The following is a 27,754-nucleotide window of genomic DNA, read 5'->3' as shown; positions in this document are numbered from 1 at the left end:
AGGTCCACGACCCTCTTACAGCTGCTAGGGCTATTGAAGCTGCCTCTTCCCTGCCTATTACTACTGACATGTGTTCTGATGTGTCTGACAATGCAGCTAAATTGCCCTTAATTCTCCAGAGAGTAGACGAAATTAAGAATCTAGTCTTGCAGCTAACTAAACTGCTACAGGGGAATATGGCCAAACTATCGGGATGCATTTGCCAGAAGACAGAGGCAGAAGGGGCAGGTGGGACTTTGGCAGCTGATTCTGCTACATTTAATACTAAAGCACGTGAGGGGCTAATTAATCACGCCCAGAGAGCTGGATCCCATAGGAGGGTCGCTGAAGGTAGTATACCTTCATATATTATGAACCCTAGAAATATACTCACTGGGTGCAATAGTATCCCCCTCGGCGGAGACAAGACAAGGAACGGGGAAGATCCTATTGGAAGCCTCTTTGCCCCATTGAACCGTCAGTCTGCTTCAAGGCAAAATCCTACTTCCAATTTACCGATAAATAGGGATAGCCCTCTGTCAACCAATAGGAAGTTATTTGACAACCATCAAATTAAGGATCCAGCTTGCATTTTTCCTTCTCGAAGAACAAATAGTGCTTTAGGCGGGACTCCTAATAGTATTGGTCCCAGACACAGAGCCAACACTCTTTTCCTAAGCAATGTCCCAAAGTTGCCACCCAGGTCTGTTGAGGACCAAGAGTCTAGACTTAATAAGGTTATTTACTGGATACGCAATCGACAGGGTTGCCTTTCAATTATACGTTCGGACATTCAAAAAACAGAAAGATGGAGTCCCCCTGGGTCAAACCTCGATGTAATCATGATTGTGTTCCACGATAAATTCTTGGCAGACCAACTTATTGACTCTGTTGAACGCAAGGGACAACACAAAGAGCTAAAAGGAGGAGGCATCAGGCTGGCCGCTAATTTAATTGACCCAAAACAGACTCCTGTGTTTGTCCCAATTGCTAATACCAATGAGAGAGGCTCTAGGGAAGAAGGCGTCTTTCTGCATCCGGGGCATGTATGACTGTCTGCCCAGGAAGCCGCCTATCAGGATAATCTAGTGGCACCTTCAATAGACAAAGTAGAGAAGTACCTTGCTATCGAGTCGAACTATAAGGATGTTCCATCCCCTAAACATGGGGCTGCATTGGGAACTAATGGGTTATCCATTATGACTTGGAATCTTGCGGGCCTTGCTAGGAAATTGGATGATGTGGACTGGGTTGCCTATATAAAGTCACAAGATGTGTGTCTCTTTCAAGAAACTTGGGCCGAGGGCCAACCAAGCATGGATGGGTTTCTTTCATTTAATATCCCTGCACTGCCTTCAGAGAAAGCAACTGGTCGCGCAAAAGGGGGTCTTTTAATCCTTTTAAATTCAAAGCTCCAATGTGACTATAAGGTTTTAGAATTTGATTGTCCCGACTTGATGGGTTTACAAATTTCTTTTAATCAAAATTTTAACATAATCTTAATTAATGTTTACGCCCGTTCTGTTGCACGTGGTACAGAATCACACATTTTAACTTTACTCTTTGACTTTTTAGACACGCTACAAACTAATTCCTATTTAATTATTGCAGGGGATGTAAATTGCACTTTCAAACCCTCAGCGTTTCTTAGTGATTTAACTGCGGATGAGGACGAATTATGGGGTATTGCACAATTGGATGGTGATAGTTATCCTCCACGCTCTCGTGTAGCAACTCAGCTTGCTACACTATGCTTAAAGTTTGGCCTAAGGGCCTGTAATGGTCGAACTCCTTCTGATTTAAACTTGGCACCGACATTCCTACGAGGTTCTGTGGCCAGCGTAATTGATTATTTTCTGGTGGATGTGCGTCTTTGGCCATTGCTGCTAGATATGAGGGTAGATTCAAGATGCGAGAGTGATCACTTTCCATTGTTGCTCACCCTTGCTGGGAATATCTTTGGTAGAACCTTGAATATGCAAACATCAATGGCCCCTCCCCCTATTTTAAACAATGCTTATACAAAGGTGAGGTGGCCAAAAGTCATGTCAAACCCCTATTTGCTATGTAAGATCTACCAAGTGTTCTTAGATAATCTGTCAGCCTATGAAGACTTCGAACCAGAAGCCATTCCACTTCTTGATATTCACGAAGATATGATGGTTAAACTTCAAAGTGTCTTTTATAAAAAGGTAGCCACGGCAAACCGGCAATATGGGGGTTCACCTAACAGCAGTTGGTTTAATGATGCATGCATGAGGGCTAAGACTGAGTTAAGGAAGGCTATACTGGCCGGGTATACGGGGGCAATCAAACAAGCAAGATTCACGTATAAAAAGATAATCCTACAATCAAAGAAAGCTTGGGAAGATGCTATTTGGCAGGACTTGCTAGATGCTACTAAAACAAACAACAATACGCTTTTTTGGGAACTGCTGACTAAGCACGAGAGAGGGGGTAGGTTTATACAAAGGAACCATATTCAACCTGGTACCTGGGTGGATCATTTCTCTCTCTTGTACGAAGGAACTGCCTCCACTGGGACTGTCGATTGTGAGAAAGTGGGATTATACCCCCCAATTTCACCCAATGCTAACCTTGCCACTTCTCCGTCCAGTGGGAATCTATTTAACTCTGAAAGCTATATTTGCTTTTCTCTAGAAGAAACTGCAGACGCCATTAAATCTCTAAAGACAGGTAAAGCCCCAGGCCCTGATAAAATTCCAGGTGACCTTTATAAATCAGAGTTACCCATCTGGACCTGGTATATTAATATGCTGTCAAACAAAATCGCAAAAGGAGGACAGATCCCTGAGACGTGGAAGGGTGCAGAAATTATTCCAATATATAAAAAGGGCAACGTAAATCTTCCAATTAACTACAGACCGGTCAGTTTAATTGACAACCTACAAAAAGTTTTTGCAAAACAATTGTTAGTTAGACTGACGAGTTGGGTGACGGAGCAGCAGATCCTATCACCACTTCAGGCAGGGTTCCGCTCTAGAGTTAGCACGGTTGACCAGGTATTTAGGTTGACCGTGCTACACTGGAAATATGTAGTCTTGGCAAAGCAAACACTATATGTCACTTTTGTAGACCTGCGCTCTGCCTTTGACCTGGTCCCTAGAGACAAGCTTTGGGGAGTGCTACACAAAAGAGGGGCACCATCTGATATCATTCATTTATTAACACGTATGCATGAAGGCACATACGCTCAAGTAAGATGGGGTAACCAAGGCGAACTGACTAACAAGTTTCCCATTAAAAGAGGTGTTCGTCAGGGATGTGTCCTAGCGCCACTTTTGTTTTCTTTATTCATTAACGAGGTGGTCCAAGAACTCATGACATGCCAGAATGATGCTCCCAGCTTAGGCAATCAGAAAATCCCAATTCTTCTTTTTGCGGATGATTCTCTATTGATCTCAAAGACCCCTATGGGGCTGCAAATTCTTGTGGATAGATTTAAATCATTCTGCTGGAATTTTGGTTTAGAGCTGAACTCAAAGAAAACAAAATTGATGGTGCTTCGCTCTGGCTCTCGTAAGAAGTGTACGATCAGGTTAGATGGAGCTATTTTGGACCAGGTTAGCTCTATCGACTACTTGGGTGTGAGGCTTACAGACTCACTCCTCTGGGACGAACAAGTCGGTAAGAGTGGCGGGCTTTTGCAACATCGGGCAGCATCCATATTACGCCTTTACAGGAATACGATCGCTAAAGTTGTGTCTCCAGCAGTAAAGATCTATGTGGCCAAGGCACAGGGTGCTGCTGTTTATGGTGCAGAGATTTGGGGCATGACAGATAGCAGTAGGATAACTAAAATTGAGAATAGCTTTGCTCGGGCTCTATGTGCTTGTCCCACTAGCACCCCATTAACCCCCCTTTTTTTAGATCTAGGGCTTAAACGTATAGCCGATTTGATTATCTTACGGCCCCTACTATATTGGGTGAGGCTTTGGGTAGTTCCTGAACTGGCTATATATAAGTCTTCCCTATTAGAATTGTTAAAAACCTCTAACTCCATGTCCATACCATGGATCAAACACGTATCTAGTTGGTTTTGCGTGCTAGGACTGAGGAACTTCTGGGAGAATCCCCAGCAACTTGTGAAGCCCCATGTAAAAGTATTGAAGAGAGCTTACTGGTCCCACATATGTAATAATTACATTTCTCAGAAATCGAATGGGCATTTAACTAACTCGTTTATTGATTTTAAATGGTACCCTGAGTTTGAACCATACTTAGATACAATACCTGATTTGTTAGGCAAAAGTTTGTATGCCAGATTTCGATTTGGAACATTACCCCTGAAGGCCTTAACGAGTAGATGGGGACCTAAGTCAAGCTCTGATACCTGCCCTGTATGTGGCATTCCTTCCGAAACAGTAGAACATTTTATGTTTTTTTGTCCCGCCTATTCAATCCCAAGGTTTAAATGGATATATAAAATCTGTAGGGAATTGAATTTAAGGAAATGTTTTTTAGCTTTGCGGATCTTAAAAAGCCACAATTCAAATGTGACAATTTACGCAGTAAGTAAGTTTTTAGCAACAGCATGGCGCATACGCACTTTTTATTTACAATGAGTTGAAATTGTTTTAAGACGGGCAAACATGGATCATTCTTTTTTTAAATTTTTCTATGACATTATGGTTTATATTATTATATTATATTGTATTGTATTGTATTGCTTTGATGGTCTGTTGGCCGAATAAAGCTTATGTGAAACACACCCACATATTATGGTCCCGCCCCTCACTTTACGATTATTGGCAGTTCGTATACATTATTCTAACTGAAGTTACGGAATTACAGGATACACATAACTAGGAGGTGCCCATTTTCAACCGATGCATGCGACATCAGGTACATGCCAGCTGTGCATCTTTAGCACTCCCCCTAGCTAAATGCGTGCTCACCTTTCAATGGTGCTTCCCTGTGGCCCTACCAGAAGCAGCCTGGCATGGGTCAGTGTGGCAATGGGGTGCAGCTGAGGAAGATGCCCTCTGCTATGAAGAAGTTGGTAACTAGTGCAAGCGTCCTATCTCTCTAGAATGGGCCACCCTCCTTTTGCAGTTCTTACAGAGGGTGTGGAATGATGACCTCCCTGTGACCTGCATGAGCCACCCATATGATGCAGCACCCCCGAAGATGGGACCTCCATGTTTGAGCGACCCACTACCTGCCACTTTGTAAGGTGCTGCTGCCGGCCTCTTACTTCACCTACATACTCTACACAAACATGTAAAGTAAAATCCAATAAACACATAAAAAACTGGGGGGCAGATTTCAGAACCCCTAGTGCCTCCTTGTGCCACATTAGTGTAATTTTTTTTACACTAATGTTGCCCAACAAGGCCAAAACCACCGCACCAAATTTACAAATTGGCGCAATGCGTGCATTGTGCCACTTTGTAACCTTTTGTGCTACATTATGCCTGCACCAGGCATAGGGGGCCATTACAACCCTGGCAGACGGTGTTAAAGCCGCGGTAATACCGCAAACAGGCCGGCGGACCAAAAAAGGGCATTATGACCGTGGCGGAAACCGCCAACATAGACAGCCACTTTAACACTCCGACCGCCACGGCGGTACAGACAAGCAGCACGGAGGTCACCGCCAACAGACAGGCGGAAGACAATGTACCTCCCACAGTATTACAACCCGCCAATCTGCCACCTTTCCTGGGGCAGATTCACCGTGGATAAAAACACGTCGGAAACAGCTTTTGCAATGGGAAAACGCTCACCTTAACACACGCCACGAGGAAGGAGGCCACCATGGAGCCCGAACTCCAAATACTCCCTGTGCTTGTCTACCTGCTCTTCTACGAATATCAGCAACGTAGGCGCCGAAGACAACGGTGAGTGCTGCACCTACGACATAGGGGAGGGGGGAGACAAAAGTCAGGGGGACACACACGCAACACCCCCACCCCCAACCCGACCCTCACCCACTACAACACACACACCAATGCATTTCCAAACAGCACAGTAATAACCCACAACCCCTCCGGAAGAATGCAAAGACAAAAGGAAATCAGTCCAAACATTGTAATGTATTAAAATAGAGTAACCAAATATATACAGATACATATAAATCATACATCACGAGTAGTACTGCAGGTATGCACATATCAATGTCCGTGGACCACTGGGCCCAAAATGCATGGGCGAGGCCCACACTAGATACCTGTCCACAAACGGAGAGAACACTGCAGGGGCATCAGATAGAAATACAACAGGCACCTCAGGGGGAAGGGAAGGTGGGGCACCTCAGCCGGATGACAGCACCATGCTAGATCCATGACAGGGCTCCATGCCCATTGATGTATCCTGGGGAGTGCAAAGCCACAGTCTCTCAAGTCTCTCCAGTGGGTGGTTTGCCCACTGCTTTATCCTGGGGAGTGCAAAGCCACAGTCTCTCAAGTCTCTCCAGTGGGTGGTTTGCCCACTGCTTTATCCTGGGGAGTGCAAAGCCACAGTCTCTCAAGTCTCTCCTCTTACAAGTGGATGCAGGTCACCACTGGTTCTGGAGGGGGACTGGTGCTCAGAGTGCTTCATCCTGTGAAGGACAGACAGAGTGGATGCAGGTGTCCACTGGTCTGGAGGGGGACTGGTGCCCAGAGTGCATCACGCTCCCCGTGACGGTCCCAGTTCCGTCACTGTCCCAGCTGCACATGGGCTAACGATACTTGATTTGGCGGTCTTTGCCCTGTTCAGCGGTCTTCACAATGGCAGTGCTTTGCCCTGTTCAGCGGTGCTTGCCTTTGCTGTCTCTGGCCTGTTCAGCGGTGCTTTGCCCTGTTCATCGGTCTTCACCATGGCGGTCTTTGCCCTGTTCAGCGGTGCTTTGCCATGGCGGTCTCTGGCCTGTTCAGCGGTGCTTTGCCCTGTTCAGCGGTCTTCACCATGGCGGTGCTTTGCCCTGTTCAGCGATGCATGCCTTGGCTGTCTCTGGCCTGTTCAGCGGTGCTTTGCCCTGTTCATCGGTCTTCACCATGGCGGTCTTTGCCCTGTTCAGCGGTGCTGTGCCATGGCGGTCTCTGGCCTGTTCAGCGGTGCTTTGCCCTGTTCAGTGGTCTTCACCATGGCGGTGCTTTGCCCTGTTCAGCTGTGCTTGCCTTGGCTGTCTCTGGCCTGTTCAGCGGTACTTTGCCCTGTTCAGCGTCTTCACCATGGCGGTCTTTGCCCTGTTCAGCGGTGCTTTGCCATGGCGGTCTATGGCCTGTTCAGCGGTGCTTTGCCCTGTTCAGCGGTCTTCACCATGGGGGTGCTTTGCCCTCTTCAGCGGTGCTTGCCTTGGCTGTCTCTGGCCTGTTCAGCAGTGCTTTGCCATGGCGGTCTCTGACCTGTTCAGCGGTGTGTGGCATTACGGTCCCTCAGTGCCCAGCGGGGCTGTGGCTGCCGGGGCCCTCCAGGTCACTGACGCTGGCAGTGGTCTCCGGACCAGTGACGACACTGCTGCCCTCCAGGGCACTGACGCTGGCAGTGGTCTCCGGACCAGTGACGATAATGCTGCCCTCCAGGGCACTGACTCTGGCGGTGGTCTCCGGACCAGTGACAATACTGCTGCACTCCAGGGCACTGACTCTGGCGGTGGTCTCTGGACCAGTGACGATACTACTGCCCTCCAGGGCACTGACTCTGGCGGTGGTCTCCGGATCAGTGACGATACTGCTGCCCTCCAGGGCACTGACTCTGGCGGTGGTCTCCGGACCAGTGACGACAGTGCTGGCGGTGGCGTCCCGGCCGGCGGGGAAGATAGCGGCCTTCTCCGCTGTGCTGCTCTTACCAGACTTTGGAGACTTCTTCTGCCCCTTCACCACCTTGGTAGGCGTCACAGCTGACTCGGCACTCCCCCCGGGACCCTTGTGAGCTGTTTTGCCGGCAGGAGTCTTCACCCTCTCCCGTCGGCCACTTTCCAACTTAAGGTGCTTTACAGGGGGTGGACTGGCAGTGCTTTGGCTCCGTGTCACACTGGCTGCCCTGGTGGCCGGTGCACTCCACACACCTTTGACACGCACCACTGGTACCGGACTTTTTTTGGCTGAGGTGCTACTAAGGGACCTATGAATTGGAGGGGTGGGGGTCATGGTAAAGAGGTCAACGTTGCTGAGGAAGAGTTTCTGACGAACACTGGGATGGGTAGCTGGATGGGGTCTGGGAGTGGAGGAAGAGGAGGTGGTTGTAGGAGGTGTAACTTTAGGTGATTTGGGTGCAGGTGCAGGTACTGGAGGCTATCGTGAGGTGGATGGATGTTGGGTGTGTGGGTGCCCGCGTTTGTGCACTTTGGGAGGGGGCGTCACAGACACACTGGGAGTGGACACAGGGGACGTGTAAATGGTAGTGGGGGTGGTGGGTGCAGGTGAGCTTATGTTTGCCTGAGCTACTTTTGGGTGTTGAAGTGTGTGCATGCTTGTCTGATGGTGTGCTTGGGATAAGCTGGGATACAGGGGATTGGGTCTGGGTGGAGGAAGGTGGAGGGGGAGGCTAGACACAGGGACAATGGCTGCCATCAGTGCTGAGGCCAGAGATTGCAGGGTTCGATGAAGGGCAGCCTGACCAGAATGAATGCCCTCCAGGAATGCATAACAGTGTTGCAACTCCCTTTCTACACCCTGGATGGCATTCACAATGGTAGACTGCCCAACAGTGAGTGACCTGAGGAGGTCAATGGCCTCTTCACTAAGGGCAGCAGGGGTGACAGGGGCAGGGGCTGAGGTGCCTGGGGCGAAGATGATGCCCACCCTCCTGGGTGAGCGGGCACAGAGCGAAGGCTGAGGGTCTGCTGGGAGGGCGGTGCTGGTAGGGGGGTGGCAAAAGAACAGGGAGAGCACAAAAAGTGGGGGGGACGACAGAAGAAAGACAGGTTGAGTGCATGGCTTACCGCTACCGTTGGCGGACAATAGAGACACAGCAGCCCCCTGCACTACGCCATGCTCTTGGCCTCTACAGATGCAATTCCTGGGATCTGGCCTACATGTCTATGGTGGACATCTGCACACATAGATGACACAGGGGCATTAATACCTGTACTTGGCACTCTACAGAGGTGGGGTGTCACATGGCCTGCTTTACGGAGGGGCCTAGCCTACGTAACACGCCCTGGCCTAGGGAAACCCACAGCCCTCCTCCCCCACCCAGACCCCTCCACTGCACGCAAAGTCCGCTGAATGATGTTGTACTCACCCCCTTGTGTCTACTGTGATGCCCTAAAGCACCCATCCAACTCCGGGTAGGCCACCGCCAGGATCCGGAACATCAGGGGGGTCACGTTGGGAGGCCATCCCCAGCTGAGCCTCCGTCGTCTTCTTGCTCCAGCGGCGAATGTCCTCCCATCTTTTACGGCAGTGGGTGCCCCGTCTTTGGTGGACCCCCAGGTTCCGGACGTCCTTGGCGATGGCACGCAAAATGTCCTTCTTCTGGTGGGCGCTGACCTACATGACATGTACAGGGGAAGAAGAGAAGTCATTACCAACTGCACCGTCGATGTGAGTGGCCCCCATCCCTACCCTTGCCATGTGGCACATGCATTCACAGTTCTTCATGGTCGCTGAACTCTGCCCCCTTCCTACTGACATCCAGCCCTCTTCACCCAGCATAGCCCATACAACGTGCTCCCTGTGTACTTACCTGTCGGTCTGGAGGACCGTAGAGTAGCGTGTACTGAGGAAGGACCCCGTCGACTAGCTTCTCCAACTCCTGAGCAGTGAAGGCAGGGGCCCTTTCCCCAGATGCAGCAGCCATTGTCTCTTCCAGACCGAGGTCACAGCAGCAATTGCAGTGTAGGTCCTCTCCTGTCAAAGATCAGGTATCGAGTGATTGAACAGATAGAAAATGGCGGTCACGTCCGTGGCGGTGACGTCCGCGGCGGTGCGTATCATCACCGCCGGCGTACTTCATCATTGGCTCCTGGGACCCATAGGGTCCAATGTTAACCAATGCAGCATTGCGCCGCGGTCTACGACCGCGTACCGCGACAGTGTACAACGCCAGCGCAGTTACCCCACATCCCATTGTCCCACTTTACAGGTCAGGCAGTTGCCATTTCAGGGGCCCACATGGCTTCATTTACTAATGCGTCACACATACCTAGGCCTACACTCCACACACATACAGGAAGAGTTATGTATTTGGTGTCGTGTTCGGTGTAGCTGTGGGTACATACCTGGGAATTTGTTGACTCTGTGATCGCTGTTGTCCTTCTTAGACACCGTCAGCTGGGACATTTGAGGAGATGGCGGAGTCCTCTGGTGGACCTGTTAACAATGGAGGAGCGACATTTGATCATCACCTACAGGTTTAACCGTGCCACAATCCAGGAACTGTGTACCCAGTTGGAGCCAGACCTGATGTCACCAATCCACCATCCCACAGGAATACCCCCTGAAGTGCAGGTGCTATCAGTGCTCCATTTCCTTGCAAGTGGATCATTTCAAACAACAGTGGCCATGGCATCAGGGATGTCCCAGCCTATGTTTTCCAACGTGAAGTCCAGAGTGTTGTCTGCCCTGCTGAAACACGGAAGGAGCTACATCGTTTTCCCTCAGGTGGAGGATTTGGCTACTGTAAAAGGTGACTTCTATGCCCTGGGACATATCCCCAACATCATAGGTGCTATTGATGGGACACATGTAGCTCTGGTCCCCCCCCACAGGAGTGAACAGGTGTACAGGAACCGGAAGAGTTATCATTCAATGAATGTACAGATGGTATGTTTGGCAGACCAGTACATCTCGCAGGTAAATGCTATGTTCCCTGGCTCAGTGCATGACGCCTACATCCTGCGGAATAGAAGCATCCCGTATGTGATGGGTCAACTCCAGAGGCACCGTGTGTGGCTATTAGGGGACTCTGGTTACCCCAACCTGTCCTGGCTATTGACCCCAGTGAGGAATCCCAGGACAGGGCAGAGTAACGCTACAATGAGGCCCATGGGAGGACTAGGAGGGTGATCGAATGCACCTTCGGTCTCCTGAAGGCCAGGTTCCGGTGCCTCCATATGACAGGTGGTTCCCTATTCTACTCACCAAGGAAGGTGTGCCAGATCATCATCGCCTGCTCAATGCTTCACAATCTTGCTTTGCGATGCCAGGTGCCTTTTCTGCAGGAGGATGGTCCAGATGATGGTGTTGTGGCAGCTGTGGAGCCTGTGGAGCCTGTGGACAGTGATGAGGAGGAAGCTGAGGAAGAAGACATAGACAACAGGGAGTCAGTCATGCAGCAATATTTCCAGTGACACACAGGTGAGAACTATATTTTTACTATTACATTCACTTTCACACTTCTACCTCTGTCCTGTCTGTCAATTAGTAGCAGTATTTGTTAACTGAGTTGTACATTTCCATTACGGTTTCACAGGTGTGGTTACCAACGTGTGTCATCTGCTTGCATTCTTCATGGACATGTGATGTATGACATAGGTATGTTGGCATTACATTAGAAAACGCATTTTGTCACTGTCATTGCTAATACACATTTTCAAACTGACTCCAGATTGTTTTGTGGTTCAAGGGTGTTTATTGAAGTGCTAATTATTGGAGGGGGTGGCAAAATGGTGAGGGGTGATGGTGGAGGAATGTCCATGGCAGAGTCCAGTCTATTAGTCTCACAGGTGCACTGCCCATATGGGCATGGGAAGTGGAGCTGGGGCAGTTCCAATGTGGACAGGGTAATAAAGTGTGACAGTGGGAGGACAATCAGGGTGGTCTCATTTCCTGGCGGGGTCTTGCCATCTTGCTCTGTCCTGTTCCTGGATCTCAGGGACCGCTTGCGGGGGTGGGGGTTCTCCGTCTGCAGGGAGTGGGGTGCTGGTGTGGTGGTCCTGTGGTGGGGCGTCCTGTCCACTAGCGCCGGCGGAGGTGGTGGGCAGTTCATCGTCCAGCCTAGTGTCAGGGGCCCCTTGGAGTGCCACGGTGTCCCTCATGGTCTTTTGTATGTCCTTCAGCACCCCTACGATGGTGCCCAGGGCGGAGCTGATGGTTCTGAGCTCCTCCCTGAACCCCAAATACTGTTCGTCCTGCAGGCACTGGGTCTCCTGAAACTTGGCCAGGACCGTAGCCATCGTCTCCTGGGAGTGGTGGTAGGCTCCCATGATGGAGGAGAGGGCCTCGTGGAGGGTGGGTTCCCTTGGCCTGTCCGCCCTCTGTCGCACAGCTGCCCTCCCAGTTCCCCTGTGTTCCTGTGCCTCCGTCCCCTGGACCGTGTGCCCACTACCACTGCCCCCAGGTCCCTGTTGTTGTTGGGGTGGTGGGTTACCCTGGGTTCCCTGTAGTGGTGGACACACCGCTGATTGACGTGTCCTGGGGACGGAGGTATGGGCCCGCTGGGTGGGTGCTGTGCTGGTGTTACCAGAGGGTGGAAGGTCAGTGTTGGGCTGTGCCTGTGCAAGGGGAACCGACTGTCCCGATGCCCACGATGGTCCGGGCTGGTCATCTTGATCCAGTTAGCCAGAGCTGCTGTCGTCACTGTGGGCCTCTTCTGTGGGTGGAGTGGAGATGTCTGGACCCTCCTGTGTGGTGACGTTACGTAGTGGTCCTGCAGGGGTATAAGAGCTTGATTATTGCATGTATGTGTGTGATGGTGTGCAATGGGTGGTTGTGCGTGTACCCCAGTGCAAGCATTCCTGTGTGGGGGCTTGTATGATGATGGTTGGGGGGATGTTATCGGTATGTGCAGTGAGCATGCTTTAGTGCTGGGTGTCCATGCTTAGTTGTGTCATGAAGGGCTTGGTGTTGGGATGGGTGGTTTGTGTTATTAGTACATTAGTGAGGAGTTGTAGTGATAGGGGAGGGGGTGAGGGTGGGGGTGTGTGATAGCACGCAGGTAGGGTGGGGGATATGATAGTTAAGATGTGGCTTACCAGTGTCCATTCCTCCACCGACTCCTCCGAGGCCCTCTGGATGCATGATGGTCAAGACCTGCTCCTCCCATGTTGTTAGTTGTGGGGGAGGAGGTGGGGGTCCGCTGCCAGTCCGCTGAATCACGATGTTGTGCCTGGAGACCACTGAACGCACCTTCCCCCGTAGGTCGTTCCACCTCTTCCGGATGTCCTCCAGATTTCTTGGATGCTGTCCCACAGCGTTGACCCTGTCGACGATTCTCCGCCATAGCTCCATCTTCCTGGCTATGCTCCAAATAGCTGTGGCTCTACCCGTACGATTTCCTCCACCATGACCCTGAGCTCCTCCTCGGAATACCTGGGGTGTCTTTGGCGTGACATGGGGTGGTGTAGGTGATGTGTAGGGTGGTGTATGTGTTGATGAGTGTGGTGATGTGTGGTGGTGTGGGGTGTTTTGAACGTGGATGTTGTATGGGTGATGGTGTTGTGTGCCTCTGTGTGGTGGGGTTGTCTATTGCTGTAGTGTCTCTCTGGCCTTCGTCTCTAATTTTTGGTCGTAGGGGTTTGTGGGTGATGTGGGTGTGCGTTTTATATAGTATTGATTGTGTGGGAGTGGTGTTTGTATGTGTATCAGGTGTTTGTATTTTGAAATGTCCAATGTGGCGGTGTTTTGGAGATGTGTGTGTATTTTGGGCGCGGCGGTGTGTACCGCGGTTGAAAGACTGCCGCGTGGATTCGTGGGTCGTAATAGCATGGGCGTGTTTCTGTTGGTATGACAGTGGAGGTTTTGTTTTCGCCAGTTTATCACTGACCTTTGGTGTGGGGGACTTGTGTGGGTGCCTGAATTTCGCCGAATTCCGAGATGTGGGTCATAATAGCTGTGGCGGAATTCCTCAGCCGCGGCGGTGTATTGGCGGTCTTCTGCACGGCAGTAAGCGCCTTTTACCGCCAATGTTGTAATGACCCCCAGAATGTATGCAATGGGAGCGTTCCCCCGTTAAGGCTGCAAAAAATGTTGCGAAGAAATCTAAGCGATTTCTTTCCGTCATTTTTTGTGGCACTTTTAACGCCTGCTCAAAGTAGGCGTTTAATGGAGGCTGTCATTGGTTTCACTGGGACTCTGGGTACTTTGCAGATTTAGCGTCAGAATCTTTTATGCTAATCTTGCAAAGGGCTCAACTAGCATAAAAAATTCTGATGCTAGTTCTCTAACTTCCGCCATGGTGTGGCATATATGAAATACGGCGCACACATGGTGGCGTTGGATGGGGGTACTAAGGGGTGCTAGAAAAGTGGCGCTGTACTAGGTGCAGCAGCACATTTATAAATCTACCCTCCGAGTGTTGAATGTGGTCGGTCATTGGGCTTCCTCCGTCTACCATAAAGACAACTTAGAAATCAGTGTGAATGTAATAGAGGACAACAACCTTTAATTTTGAGAAGCAATTAAACATTTTCATGACCATGAAGGCGCTGTTTTAGTAATATGAAAATAAAATGTAAGTAAACAATTTTTTAAAACAAAATTATTAAAAAAGACCAGCGTTTATGGTATTACTGAGTAACTGGTAATCGGGTACCTTATTGAACATCACAAGATGCAGACAATTGAATATTGGATCGCAGGTAGCAGAAAAAAAACTTTAGTGATAAAGTACACATTCCATAAAAGATGTAAAAGAAAACGAAATAAGCAGGTGACTAATGAAATATGCGCGTTCTGGGTATAAAATAATGTCACTCGCAAGATGCTACTATCTCACTTTTTATTGGCATGTCCTGCATTGGAGCTGAATCACTTCAGAGTGATTTCAAATACAGGTTGAATTTACAGATGTAATAATGGCAAATATCTGAGCGGTTTTGCTTTTGGGTTTAGTAATGGTTTGCTTTCAAAAACATAATGGGAAAGGACTACAGTATAATAAATCAGTGAATCTGATGTGAAAATAGAACTACCTCGCACGCACTGTTAGAGGGCACTACAAATTTAGGAACCCTTGTGAACCTAAGGAAGGTGTTAGCGTGTCAGAACCTTAATAAGTAAACTTACAAGGAGACGCGTTTAGGTCGACAAATCTTTGGACCACGTTCGGGGACTTCCCAGTACGAGATATCTTCTTGGCATCACAAATCAATAAATCAATGAACCAATCAATAATTGCAATGACTAATCAACAAACTAATCAATGAGAATCAATAATTTGAACATGCCATGACCTTTTAGTCATGAATAACCACACCAATTTAGTTAAGTGTTAGGGTATTTATTTCCCTATTTGTTACAATCTAACATCATGTCTGTTAATCTCATTAGCAATAAACCTCATTAGAAATTATTCTAATTGGCAATTAAAACGCAATTAATCAATGCATAGAGAATATTCATTCAGTATTTAGGCACATCATTAGTATGAAGCAACTTAGCAGCGTTTCCTTATTACATGATTCAACAAAGCAAGGACTCAGTCATTTGTCTATTTGCACAAGATATTAGTGAACGCCTTAACTAACCTCAAATTAGCATTAGCATGTTGGGCTTCATGCAAAACATTTTAGTGAACACGAATTTGGAAAACATCTAAACTATAGCCTCTATCAAAATAGCAGTTGGTACAGAGAATTAAAAGGCAAACAGACAATGACAATTTTGCATCAGATAATTACCAACCAAACGGATCAGCAAACAGCCTCAGTCTTCGTCCTCAGGACATCAGTCGATTCACCATCAGCAGAGATAGGACGGGCAAAGTCTCATTATAGCATAGTTAAGGAATAGGACCCTTCCCTCATATGGAGGAGAATTAAAATAAGGCAGGAATGGTTGGCAGATGGTTTAGAGTATTAGGACAAAATGCTAGAGGAGTAGTAGCTCATTAACTCAAAAGTGGCAAGTTCTCTGGAAAGTGAGCGAGAATGAGTGAGTGAGTCAGTGAGTCCGTTTCTTCTTGGGTCACGCCGTTAAATCAAAACTGTCTACTTAGCCCTTAACTCCTTGGATAATAATTGGTGCATCGTTATCTCTGTCCAATAATTTTGCAAGCATCCCGCCAGAATTTTCCACAAACCATAGTTCTTATGTCGTGGATTGGTCCATGTTATTGATGTCTTCATCGGTTGGAATGTCAGGTAGGAAAAGTTACACTTTGCGCTCTAGTCAGTGTCTTCATTGTCTTCTCCTAATACAGTTAACTTTGCACCTGTTACGAATTACACTGTTGCATTCAGCAAGAACGTCACCTTGAGCAAGTCGGTTCTCATGAGAAAGAATTTACTACGGCTACACACACATAACTTCTGGAAAAGTACAGCTTCGTGTCCTTCAAAAGAACAGCACATTACACGTTAGAAAAAAACAGTTTAATATGAGGCCCAGACCCTCGCTAAGCTAGGGCCCACTAATTTAATAAAACAAACTCTTAACACATAATTCTAAGTATGATATACTAAAACAAATTCAAAACATTATTGCATAATAATTCAGAATTAACAAGTTTTTTTATTAGTCTTCGTATACATTGGTAGCCACTCCCCGTGGGCACATTTCAAAACGCGTGCATTATTTTCTATGTTAACACATTTTCTATGCATCTTCATCACACAATACATTGCAAGCTTTTCATGTTAATATTGCTTTTAAAAAACACACTTCAACAAAGGCACAGCAACGTTTTGTGAATGGCAACCAACAACAGACTGGAAAAGAATCACAAGTGGATATTAAGCGTTTTTCCAGGATGTATGCTGACGATATTTCTACATAATGTGAGGATGAATACTTAAAAGTGTATTTATGATGTAATCAAGAGGTATAATGCATTAATGTGGTATTGTTTTAGAATGATACTGTTAGGCCGGGAAGCTCTCCTCTGTCTCAGAATGTGGCATTGTTTTAGAATGATACTGTTTGGCCTGGAAGCTATTTCGCCTGTCTTTTTGCTTCTGACCTCTTGCTGTTGATCCTATACTGAATCTGCTGTATTTAAGACTCTGGGCACTACACCACTGCTAACCAGAACTAAAGTGCAAGTGCTTTCTGTCTAAAATGTATTGGTAATTGGTTTATCCATGATTGACATATTTGATTTACTAGTAAGTCACTAATATAGTGCACCAGGTGTGCACAGGTCCTGTAAATCAAAGGCTACTAGTAGGCCTGCAGCACTGATTGTGCCACCCATATAAGTAACCCTGCAAACATGTCTCATCCCTGCTATCGCAGTGCCTGTGTGTGTGTGCACTGCCCACTTGCCAGGCCCAAACTTTCCCTTTTGTTACCTGTAAGTCAGCCCTATGGTAGGCCCAAGGCATGGGCAGGGTACAGTGTATTTAAAAGGTAGGACATGAACTGGTGTTTTTTACATGTCCTGATAGTGAAATACTAATAATTTCATTTTTTAACTATTGCAAGACCTATATCTCCCAAAGGGTAACACAGGGATTGTCTTGAAATATCTGTTAAGATATTAAGGGAGCAGATAGAAATGTGAGTTTGGGGTCTCTGAACTCACAATTTAAAAATACTTCGTGAAGTTGGTGTTTGTATTATAAGTTTGAAAATGCCACTTTTAGAAAGTAGGAATATTCTTGCTAAACCATTCTGTGCCGCTACCTGTCTGCTGGATACACATCTGAGTCAGGATGACAGTTGGGTTGTTTGTGTATTCATTCTATACAGTAACACAAAGGGGAGCTAAGGTGTGCCTTGCATATCCTGATGGCCTATCACCAGACTTATGGGTCTTCCTCCTGAGCTAAAGTGGTGGGGGGAGCTGAACCTTGCCCCTGAATAGGGCTGTACCTGTCCTCACTGAGAGCAGTCTCCAATCCCCTGGCAAGGAAAGGCAGTATCTTGTGCACTACAAAGACCTATCTCTGAAGTTTGCCTACTTCAAAGACAGAAATGGCTATAAGTAGTGGACCTCAGACACCACATAGAACACTTCTGGGTTGAGGACACTCTGCCAAGAACAATAGATGGACGTTGTAGGAGGACTACCACTCTGCCTGCCGCTTTGCTGTGCTGGCCTGCTGCTTGCTGCTTCTGTCCTGGAAGTGAAAGGATTGGACTTTGGTTTCTACAACCTGCTTTCCAAGGTTCTCCAAGGGCTTGAACTGAGCTTGCCTCTTGTCAAGAAGTCTCAGGGCCATTGAAGACTTCATCTACTAGCACCTGCCTCTCTTGTTGAGAGTCCTGACTTGCCAAGTGGTGCGAAATCTAGTTCCTGGGCCCTTTGGAATGAGTTATGGTGCAACTAGAAAGAAACTGGTACATCGACTTCCAGAGCAACTTCAGAACGGGCACTGGGTGGATAATTTTCCACTACTGAGGATTAGAGATTTGGGCCCGTATTTATACTTTTTGACGCTAAACTGCGCTAACGCAGTTTAGCGTCAAAAATTTTTGCGCCGGCTAACGCCATTCTGAAGCGCAATGCGGGCGCCGTATTTATTGAATGGCGTTAGCCGGCGCAAGCAGACCGGCGCTGCCTGGTGTGCGTGGAAAAAAACCACGTACACCAGGCAGCGCCGGCGTAGGGAAAAATGGCGTTAGAGCGTCTTAAAAATGGCGCAAGTCAGGTTGACGCTAAAAAATCGTCTTAACCCGATTTGCGCCATTTTAAACGACGCCCAGACGCCATTTACATGACTCCTGTCTTAGTAAAGACAGGAGTCATGCCCCCTTGCCCAATGGCCATGCCCAGGGGACTTCTGTCCCCTGGGCATGGTCATTGGGCATTGTGGCATGTAGGGGGGCACAAATCAGGCCCCCCTATGCCAAAAAAAAATAAAAAAAAATGTATACTTACCTGAACTTACCTGAATGTCCCTGGGGTGGGTCCCTCCATCCTTGGGTGTCCTCCTGGGGTGGGCAAGGGTGGCAGGGGGGGTCCCTGGGGGCATGGGAGGGCAGCTGTGGGCTCATTTTGAGCCCACAGGTCCCTTAACGTCTGCCCTGACCCAGGCGTTAAAAAGTGGCGCAAATGCGGGGTTTTCTGCCCCGCCAACTCCCGGGCGTGATTTTTGCCCGGGAGTATAAATACGACGCATTTGCGGAGCAGTCATTTTTTTGGACGGGAACGCCTACCTTGCATCTCATTAACGCAAGGAAGGCGTTCACGCTAAAAAATGACGCTCTTTACTCATACTTTGGCGCTAGACGCGTCTAGCGCCAAAGTATAAATGTGGCGTTAGTTTTGCGCCGAATTTGCGTCGAAAAAAACGATGCTAATTCGGCGCAAACGGAGTATAAATATGCCCCTTGATTACTAAAATTGGTAACTCTAGCTGGTTTACCAATGTGGATTTAAGGGCAGCATACCATCAAGTGGAACTGGACAAGAACACCAGGCATTTGACTGCTTTCATAGCGTCAGAGGACAGTTTTCAATTTTGTAGGATGCCATTTGGCATTGCTTCATCTGCAACCGTCTTTCAAACATTGATGTCACCTATGTTCTATGATTTTCCACAAGTAGTGTTTTTCCAAGATGATATTATGATATTTTCAAACAATGAGGATGAACATGACCAAGTGTTATGTGAGGTGTTAAGTGTACTTGAAACTAGAGGAGCTACACTGCAAATAGACAAATGTATTGTTAAAAAAAGAGAAGTTGAATTTCATGGTCATCTCTTTTTTGAACAAGGAGTGAAACACAAGCCAGTCTTGTCAAGAGTATAGTTGAAGTACAAACTCCAAAAAATAGGCAACAACTGTAGTCCTTCTTGGGGCTGTGTGAATTATATGCCACATTTTTGAGAAACTTTGCTGATATGACTGAATGTTTCAGATGTTTGTTGAAGAAAAGCTGTGGATTTTGTGTGGTCTGCAGTTTATGAAGATACATTCCAAAAAATCAAAGAAGAGATCATTAAGGTGCCTGTCCCACAAACCTTTGTTGAGGGCCAGAACAAATTGATTATAGTAGATGCCTGTTAGTGTGGAGTAAGAGCAGTCTCAACCCAATAGAAGGTAAAGAATAACACACTATAGGTTTTAAATCTAGGACATTATTTGTTGTGCGTACACTAGCACATCCAGGAGCTCGATTACAGTAAGGTGCTGTTGTTTGCAACATTCAGACTTATTTGGGTATATTTATTACATCCTTGAATATCAAGTTTGCAATTACAAATGCTTGTTAAATGTCTCATTTATTATAACAAATGGTTGTTGATTATGCACATTGTATTCCACCTGCTCCAACTGTAATTGCCAAAAAGTGCTCTTCACAATGTGATCTGTGTTGAACATGTGCCACAATTAGGAGGATAATTGCTCATTTCCTTAACAAGCAACCAACTGCCTTTCCACCTGCTCCAACTGTAACTGCCAAAAACAGTGCTCTTCACAATGTAATCTGTATTGAACACGTGCCACAATCAGAAGGAGGATTGCTAATTTCCTTAACAAGCAATAAAATGTTAAAAAGCACATGTGCATATTTGATTATTTAAGGATGCTTGTGAGTCTGCGCCCTTGCTTGACTTCATACCTATTGCTCTGCTCACCTGTTTCCAGTCAAGTCAAGTTCCTTGTCCTCCAGCCTGCCGCAAGTCGAATTCCAGTGCAAATCAAAATCCTTGTTTTCCAGTCTGCCTCCAGTCGAGTTCCAGTGTTCCTGATTTTCTGACCAGCTTCCAGTCAAGATCTAGCATTTCTCATCCTCCGGACAGCCTCCAGTTGAGTTTAGGCAATCCTCGTCCTCCGTCGGCTTCCTGCTGCGTCCCAGCTCTCCCCCTCTATCTTCTGCAGACAATCTCATATTTCCTGTAAAAGAGAGAAAATAAGAAAGGAGAAAAAACCCAGTTTGGGTTCTTCTGAAATTTCAAGCAAGTAACTTCATTTCAAGGTAGAGCAAGATTAATCGCTTACATGAAACAACACAGAACTTTTAAATAATTTATGACGTAAGAAACTAGCGATTTATCGTTTGGGTGGGAATCCAACCTACCACTAAACAGACACTAAGGAAAGAAAATTTCCTGTAACAAGCTCTTGACTGAGAATTAGGAGATTGGAGAAAGAGCAAGTTTATCACAACTATGATTGGCAAGAGACTACGCCAGAACATAAAGAAAGCCTTTAGTCAAATTGATTGTTTTTGAGTTTCTTTGCATGGCACGCCTTGCGGCAGTTATAGAGTCTTGCTACCAGCCGTAGCCCAACACGAGGAAGGTGATTAAAAGGACGTCGTCCTTACAGCATTATACTTTGGATGAACATTTATAAGGAGGCACATGTTCCGATGAATTATCAGGTACTTCACTCCATATAATCAGGAGAAAAGCTTCAATAACCTCGTTGGAGAACAGGAAGTATTTGCTGGTACAAGCCTAAAGGCTGTTCATTATTTTCCTGGGAGAAATACATGTTATTTATGTAAAATATATGTGCCCTGAGGAAGGTGGGTGACCCTGGATAGGGTTACATCTCACCGAAACGCGCGTCGGCACGTTTTGATCTGGACCAAGACACAATTATATTTGGACATGTTGGAAATATATGATACCAAGGCTCTACTCACCAGTTACCCTTTTATAAAGAGGTTCAGAGTGTTACAACGTCCTGATGGAAGAAGACAATTTCTGTATTAAATAATATTTAACAAATTAGGAGCATTGAGACATTATATATCATACTGACATTATTTGGTGGATTTTTCATTGTTATTTTGTTATGTTCATTTTGTCTGTATAGGGAATGTATAGGAAGTGGTTTGTTATTCAGGTCTATCAGCCTGGAGTATGTTTCTTGTCCTTAGTTCTTATTTAGATGTCTGGTCTATACATTGTTTTATGATGTGATTGGTGGTGTGAGTGGTTTATATTTCACTTTTAGTGTTTTGTTTCCCAGGATGTATATTTACAACTTTCATATCATTCCTATAGATTATACTGTACATTTATATAATTAGATTTTGAAATAAAAATATGTTAATGCATATGTTATTGGGCAATGCTTTTGAGATAGATGTTTGTTGGCTGTTTGTTTCCTCTTCTCTGTTTTCTTTTTCCATGTCTGTTGTTTTCCTGTTTTGTGACTATTTTTTTATTGTTCTTTCTAATTGTGTTTTTTTCTCTTTTTCTAGTTTTACTGTCCGGCTTTTCTTCTGCATCATTGCTTTGATGTATCATTAGGATTCCTTATGTTAGGGGCCTTTTTTCTGAAGCAGGAGTTTTTTTTTATATTACCTTGTTTTTGAGTTTGGACATTGCTTCAGAGACTCTGAAAGTATTGTAAAAACAGGAAGAAGCTTGTTCCGCTTTAATGAAATGTATACACAATGTGTCAACAATGTCTGATTTCAGAATAGTTTAAGTAAGTTCAATATAGTAATGAAGTAATTATTTTGCGGCCCAGAATCCTAAAAACCAAGAGCCCAGTATTTTGAGAAATCAGAAGCCCTGACGCTCAACACAACACACAGTCCAGGGCCTGGCAGTCCAATTCTGCAGAGACGAAGAAGAAGCTAGTATTGTCTCTTTTTCTCTACCCAAAACCCCCTTCCCCTTGAGGACTTGCAAGAGGGCAATATACTCTTCATAGCGGTCACGTTAATCCTCACCTGGATTGGGGAATTGTCATCACCTGGAATTTAGGTGAGTGACTTGTGCAGAACTTTATGCCAAGCTGAGTGGAAATACTCAATTATTGATAAAAATAAAGAACTGTTGGCATGTATATGGAGTGTTGAAAGGTTTGAGCCATATTTATGGGGGATACCATTTGTTTTAAGAATCGATCATTGCACTTTGGTAAATATTTTGTCGAGAAAGCAAATTAAACAGTCAACAGGCAGAAATGAAAGGTTATCAGAAAGATTTTGGGAATTTACATTCACAGTAAAGTATATTCCAGGAGGAAACAATTTGAGAGCAGGATGTCTTTCAAGACTACTGATTCAAGATTCAGAAGATATTGAATGGGAATCTGAAATTGAAGAATGTTTTGTCGCTCAAGGTGGAGAAGTCAACATTTGCAGTAAAGAAGAAGATTTGTTTAAAGCAGTTGAGGAAGATCAGGTTCTAAAAGAATTATTAGTCTCACTAGTGAAACCTGGAAGGCCAAAAGAAAGAAATTTGTCATATGAGTTGCAGATGATCTGGAAAATTTCATAATAGTTGTAAATAGAATATGGAAAGTTGATATGTTGAGATAAATTGATTCCACCACTGTGCTTTCGCCAATTAATTATTGAAATAGCCTATTTGGAGCACTTGGCAGTAATACAATAGTGAAGTAGGGAAAGATATAAAAGTGTTTAAAATAACAGTGAAAACCTTAATTAATGTCTGAAGAAAATCACATAACTTACGTCTCCAATACTTTTACACAAATTCTTTTTTTCACATACTGTCCCGCTCTTCATCTTAAGAATATAACAAAAAAATTACATATAATGTAAAAAGCACCATTTTTAATCCTGGGCTTGTCACAAGATATAACAGTAAAACAAATAGATACAAAATTCAAGACGTGTCAAATTTTATATTCAAATTTTACAATAAAAGGTACTGGAGGAGCAATCGACACACTTTAGTCTCTCTTTACATATACAAGAAAAGGCTGGCAATCAAATTTATCAAATGCAGTTCATGATAGTAAATGCTGTGTAGTCTTATTCCACAAATCTTATTTGTCGTTTCTTTATACTCCTCAGTCTGTATGTCGAAGAGTATGTTTCTTAACATATATGGGTATCATCAATACATTGGAAGAAAGAAGTACTTTTATGTTGTCTCTGGCACTAGAAAACAGCCTGAAACTTATTAATGGGACATTACATGTCGCCTTGAAGGCAATGCAAAATCAGGATGAAGCGTTATCCTTAAAAAACAATCATATGTGCAAAGGGAGCCCGCCTCGGTAATAACTACTGGGGTAAATCTCAGTGGGCTGGTAGTGTTCGGAAGGAGCGAGAGGACGCCAGCTATCAAAGAATTTGAGAGCGGTTTGTCTTTCAAGACTACCGATTCAAGATTCGGAAGATATTGAATGGGAATCTGAAACTGGAAAATGGGAATCTGAAACTGAAAAGAATGTTTTGTTGCTCAAGCTGGAGAAGTCAACATTTGCAGTAAAGGAGAAGATCAGTTTAAAGCAGTTGAGGAGGTTCAGGATCTTAAAGAAGTAGTCTCACTAGTGAAATCTGGTTGGCCAAAAGAGAGGAATTTGTCATATGAGTTGCAAATGTTCTGGAAAATTTCATAAGAGTTGTCAATGGAAGATGGAAAGTTGGTATGTGGCGATAAATTAATTTCACCATTGTGCTTTCACCAACGAATTATTGAGATAGCTCATTTGGGGCATTTGGGCTCAACTGCTACCAAATGAAAGGTGGGAGAAGGTTTTTGTTGGCCATAAATGGATAATTGAATTGAGGATTATGTAAGACATTGTTTGAAGTTTAAAATGAGTGACAAAGTGTTGGCAACTGAGGGTACAATCGAGTCAATTTCGTGGTGTCCAAGTAGAGCTCGGCAAAGTGTAGGTGTGGACTTCCTAGGACCATACCATATTTTACCGATTCACATGAAATACTTTATATTTATGATCGCTCATGATGGGTTGAAGTTGAGCCAGTCAGTGAACCTGTGACAGAAAGAGTGATTGCTTGTAAGATAATAAAAATGCTAGAGGAGGAATCCCTGAAGAAATCTTGACTGATTATGGAGTTCATTTCATTTCTGCAGAAATGACTTCATCCTTGAATAAGTGTGCTGTAAAATATATAATATCACCATTATATCATTCCGAAAGTAATGGAAAGGCAGAGCACATCAGAGGAGCTTTGATAGAATGGGTGCAATCCAAGATCAGGAGCAATATGGATGTTAACAAAGCAGTCAAAGATTTAGTTTTGTCATACCGCACTGCATCACACAGTGTCACAAGAAGAACATCATTTGAATTAATGAGAGAAAGAAAGGACGCAATGAAACTCCAGTCTATCTTGATGATTAAAATGTTTTCAGAAGAAGGAAAGGTTAGTGAGTGGTGGAAGGTAGCTGAAAGAAAGTCTAATTTGGTTCATTTGGAAAAAGACGGATGTTGGAAAAAATAAAGAGTGTGTGCAAGTTGAAAATAGCAGACTGGGTGGCGTAAAAAAATCACATGTTGGTTGGGAAACGTCTGTCTAAGTTTAAAGAACCAGTTCAAGGGAAGAGCAATTGGATGGCAAGCCTCTAACCATAGTGGAGGCTTATGCCCTTAACAGTGCGTTAGGTGAATTCTTTCAGGCGCTAACTCCTGCTTTGTTGACTAACCCGGCTGTGTCTGCCACATGGGGGGGGGACTTTAATTGTGTCCCAGATGTGCTGGTAGATCGTTCATCCCCGCCATTGAAGGGAGCAACGAGCAGTTGAAATTCTACTTTGGTAACAGCTTGGGCTAGAGACACCGTAGTGTATGACATGTGGCACATAGGACACCCGACACATAGGGAATATTCCTTTTATTCCTCATTTCATGATATACACACCAGAATAGACTTGTTGTGGGGGACTCCTTCTGTGTGCTCTTTGATCAAGACCTCTGGTTATTTAGCTAAGATGGTGTCCAATCACTCCCCCTTGCAGTTGACTGTTAAATGGGGAAGAATGTGTTCCGCAATACTCACCTGGCATCTGAGAAACGAGGCACAGCTGGATACTCCATTCAGAGAGGACTTAAATACCTGCATTAAGCATTACTGGGAATTAAATGCTGGGTCCACCGATTTGAGAGTCACAGAATGGGATGCGCATAAGGTTGGGGTGAGTGACACTGCCTTTCCGCTTCCTGGGGGGTGCGCCGCTCGCTACACGATGAAGTTGTCACCTTAGAGAAAGATATGCGTGCACTGGAAATAGCAATCGCACAACATAAGGTGACATCTGAACCCCTAGGTGCGAAACGTAAGGTGTATGAGGAGGCGGATCAGTGCCTCCGCTGGCATGATTATAACTATCATCTTATGCATCTGCATGTGGAGGATGATTGCTCGGGGAGGCTCTTGGCATGACTGTTACGTGAGGAACGGCAGCACACTCCAATCGGGGCTATACGCTTGACTAATGGGATAGTGGTGTCCTCGCAAGAAGCAATTAATAATGCCTTTAAAGATTACTATATGGGGCTATATCAACAACAACCAGCATGCAATACTCAGCAGCTGGAGTCCTTCCTTGGTGAGGCACCGCTCGTGAAGTTATCAGCGCTACACATGGCAGCGCTTGATGAGCCCCTCAAACCAGAGGAAATTGCTGTGGCCATAGCACAAATAGCTCGTAATAAAACTCCTGGCGTGGATGGCCTACCGATAGAGTATTATGCTACCTATGCTCAGCATCTATCGCGCCCTTTGTTGTCCACGTTTGAGGAGGCTTGGACCCGAGGTTTACTCCCGACATCCCGGAGAGAGGCGTTAATTGTATTGCTCCCAAAGTCTGGCCGAGATCCCATGGATGTGAAATCATACATACCCCTGTTTCTCCTTAATCTAGACTGTAAAATCTTAGGTAAAGTGTTGGCAAACAGACTCGCCCCGGTTCTACACACTCTAATCTATGATGATCAAAGTGGCTTCATACCCAGGCAAAACACGTTCTTAAACATCCAAAGATTATTAGGCATTATTTGCGATACTACTAAAGAAGCATATGAAAATGTGGCTGTGTCCCTAGACATAGAAAAGGCATTCGATACCCTGGGTTGGGATTTCCTGTTTGCCACACTGTGTTGCATGGGATTTGGACCGAGCTTCGTGCGTTGGGTGCAGACTCTGTATGCTGACCCCACAGCTAGGGTAAAAACAGGAGGAATAATATCCAGAAAGCATCACCATAGGCAGAGGAACTAGACAGGGATGTCCACTGTCACCCTTGTTGTTTCCTCTTGCAGTGGAGCCACTGGCTGCTCGGTTTTGTGCCAAGGCCGCGCAGTAGGGGATATATTGTATGGGGACATATCACAATATATCGATATATGCCGATGACGCATTGATTTATCTAGAGAGGGGTTGGACCACCCTGCCTGACATGATGTCCTTGTTGAATTTGTATGGAACAATTTCAGGACTGCAGGTTAACTGGTCCAAATCCTGCTTGTTTCCAATGGTGGAATTGCCTAAGGGACAAGGGAGGCGCTTCCCCCAAGTAGGCTGAAGTGGTGCTTGGACACTTTTAAATATTTAGGAGTACAAATATATCATAAGGCTTATGATATGAGGGATGGTAACCTGGGACGCACGCTTTGCTCTATGAAAGGTTCACCTCAGTTCTGGTGTTCGCTTCCTCTTTCTCCCGTGGCAAGGGTGGCAGTGGCAAACATGCTGATTTTACCAACGCTCCTTTATTACTTTACAGCGCTACCTATAGCTGTTCCCAAGAGCTTCTTTCGTGACCTTAATAGATTGTTGCTGGAGCTCATCTGAGGTCATGATAGGCCCCGAGCCGCTCTCAGTACCTTGCAATGCCCACTATGTGAAGGTGGGCTGGGAGCACCGAACTTTGAACAATATTATGCGGCAGCACAACTGCAATGGCCACGATATTGTTTGAACAGGCCTGAATCGTCCGGGTGGCATGGGTGTGTGCACATACAAGAGGTGTTCCTATCTTCACGTGGCTTACCAATTGCACGGTGCAACATGTGAACGACAATTATCTATTGCTGGCAGCACGCGTCTACTGGCAGAGATATATACAGGGGGGCAAACCCAGCTCCCCATACTCACCTCTCCTACCACTGGGCTAAAGACCGGGAAGCACACAGCTACTCAAACATCATTGCATAACACCGTGGGTGGAGGCAGGAATAGAGACTGTGGGTGATTGTTTTTGACGATGGTACATTGATGTCTTTTGATATTATCAGAGATCTGACCTCGGTGAGTTTAGGACAATTTATGCTATATGCCACCTGATTAAAAAGATGTGGATGCA

Source organism: Pleurodeles waltl, chromosome 6 (assembly GCF_031143425.1).
Source record: "Pleurodeles waltl isolate 20211129_DDA chromosome 6, aPleWal1.hap1.20221129, whole genome shotgun sequence".
In the NCBI taxonomy this organism is placed as follows: Eukaryota; Metazoa; Chordata; class Amphibia; order Caudata; family Salamandridae; genus Pleurodeles; species Pleurodeles waltl.
Note: the sequence above shows the minus strand (reverse complement) of the source record.